Source organism: Hydractinia symbiolongicarpus, chromosome 1, assembly GCF_029227915.1.
Source record: "Hydractinia symbiolongicarpus strain clone_291-10 chromosome 1, HSymV2.1, whole genome shotgun sequence".
Taxonomy (NCBI): Eukaryota; Metazoa; Cnidaria; class Hydrozoa; order Anthoathecata; family Hydractiniidae; genus Hydractinia; species Hydractinia symbiolongicarpus.
Window position 1 is genome coordinate 35,424,796 of NC_079875.1, and position 2,500 is coordinate 35,427,295.

The 2,500-nt window shown below is 44.9% G+C and overlaps 2 non-coding genes across 2 annotated transcripts; both read left to right on the top strand.

The window, feature by feature from the left end:
* Window positions 1-283: 283 nt before the first annotated feature.
* LOC130662797 (small subunit ribosomal RNA) lies at window positions 284-2,083 on the top strand. Its single transcript, XR_008989104.1, has one exon. It is a non-coding gene; the product is annotated as a small subunit ribosomal RNA (ribosomal RNA).
* A 173-nt stretch (window positions 2,084-2,256) lies between these two features.
* LOC130621686 (5.8S ribosomal RNA) lies at window positions 2,257-2,410 on the top strand. The gene has a single exon (XR_008980907.1). It is a non-coding gene; the product is annotated as a 5.8S ribosomal RNA (ribosomal RNA).
* The last annotated feature ends 90 nt before the right edge of the window (window positions 2,411-2,500 follow it).

The following is a 2,500-nucleotide window of genomic DNA, read 5'->3' on the forward strand; positions in this document are numbered from 1 at the left end:
CTAGTCAAGTAGTAGTTTGTAGTCTCTAAAGATAGTGATATCTTTCTCATTGGTGGCTCTTGTGATGTTGGCAGATGCTGTTCAACTGATCCTGGGTTACTGAGAAGGAACGGTAGAAGGGCAAACACTCTGAAGCGTATGAATTGCAGCTATTTCTAAAGAATTGGCTACGATTTTACGTTGACGATTGTAGATACGAACGCCTGCGCCTGCAACACGTTACGTATTGCAGGTTGTAGTGTGTTTAAGTGAATGTAGCTGCTTGCTATTTCACGACCGTAGTTACCTGGTTGATCCTGCCAGTAGTCATATGCTTGTCTCAAAGATTAAGCCATGCATGTCTAAGTATAAGCACTTGTACTGTGAAACTGCGAATGGCTCATTAAATCAGTTATCGTTTATTTGATTGTACTTTACTACATGGATACCTGTGGTAATTCTAGAGCTAATACATGCGAAAAATCCCGACTTCTGGAAGGGATGTATTTATTAGATTAAAAACCAATGCGAGTTTCGGCTCGTTTTCTTGGTGATTCATGATAACTTTTCGAATCGCATGGCCTTGCGCCGGCGATGTTTCATTCAAATTTCTGCCCTATCAACTGTCGATGGTAAGGTAGTGGCTTACCATGGTTGTAACGGGTGACGGAGAATTAGGGTTCGATTCCGGAGAGGGAGCCTGAGAAACGGCTACACATCTAAGGAAGGCAGCAGGCACGAAAATTACCCAATCCCAACACGGGGAGGTAGTGACAAGAAATAACGATACGGGGTCTATATAGGCTTCGCAATTGGAATGAGTACAATTTAAATCCTTTAACGAGGATCAATTGGAGGGCAAGTCTGGTGCCAGCAGCCGCGGTAATTCCAGCTCCAATAGCGTATATTAAAGTTGTTGCAGTTAAAAAGCTCGTAGTTGGATTTCGGAATGGGCCAGTTGGTCCGCCGCAAGGTGTGTACTGACTGGTTTGTTCTTCTTCGCAAAGACTGCGTGTGCTCTTTATTGAGTGTGCGTAGGATTTACGACGTTTACTTTGAAAAAATTAGAGTGTTCAAAGCAGGCTATCGCTTGAATACATGAGCATGGAATAATGGAATAGGACTTTGGTCCTATTTTGTTGGTTTCTAGGACCGAAGTAATGATTAAGAGGGACAATTGGGGCATCCGTATTTCGTTGTCAGAGGTGAAATTCTTGGATTTACGAAAGACGAACAACTGCGAAAGCACTTGCCAAGAGTGTTTTCATTAATCAAGAACGAAAGTTAGAGGATCGAAGACGATCAGATACCGTCCTAGTTCTAACCATAAACGATGTCGACTAGGGATCAGCGGGCGTTAATGAACGACCTCGTTGGCACCTTACGGGAAACCAAAGTTTTTGGATTCCGGGGGAAGTATGGTTGCAAAGCTGAAACTTAAAGGAATTGACGGAAGGGCACCACCAGGAGTGGAGCCTGCGGCTTAATTGACTCAACACGGGAAAACTCACCAGGTCCAGACATAGTAAGGATTGACAGGTTGAGAGCCCTTTCTTGATTCTATGGGGTGGTGGTGCATGGCCGTTCTTAGTTGGTGGAGTGATTTGTCTGGTTAATTCCGTTAACGAACGAGACCTTAACCGGCTAAATAGTCACACGATTCAAGAATCGTGACTGACTTCTTAGAGGGACTGTTGGTGTTTAACCAAAGTCAGGAAGGCAATAACAGGTCTGTGATGCCCTTAGATGTTCTGGGCCGCACGCGCGCTACACTGTCGGATTCAGCGAGTCTTAACCTTAACCGAAAGGTTTGGGTAATCTTTTGAAAGTCCGACGTGATGGGGATTGATCATTGCAATTATTGATCATGAACGAGGAATTCCTAGTAAGCGCGAGTCATCAGCTCGCGTTGATTACGTCCCTGCCCTTTGTACACACCGCCCGTCGCTACTACCGATTGAATGGTTTAGTGAGATCTTCGGATTGGCGCCATCGTGGCCGCAAGGTTGTGACGGATTGCCGAAAAGTTGATCAAACTTGATCATTTAGAGGAAGTAAAAGTCGTAACAAGGTTTCCGTAGGTGAACCTGCGGAAGGATCATTACCGTTTGTCATTAGACAAAACCACTGTGAACTGTACTTAAGCGTGCGAGGTAACTTAGGTTTTAAACGATGCTTCAATCGGCCTCGCATGCGACAAACCCGAATTTGTTTAACACACTTGTATTTCCAGTACTTCTACTCCTCGTTTGCAGGAGAGAAAAAACGAAACGTGACAACTTCTAACGGTGGATCTCTTGGCTCGTGCATCGATGAAGAACGTAGCCAGTTGCGATAAGTAGTGTGAATTGCAGAATTCAGTGAATCATCGAATCTTTGAACGCAAATTGCGCTCTCTGGATACCCAGGGAGCATGCCTGTCTGAGTGTCGTGTTAAAATCCATACACTTCGGTGTAAATAGAGAGTCCAGCCGACCGTTCGAGTCGACTGCCTCTTCATGTGCTTGAAACCGACCGCGTT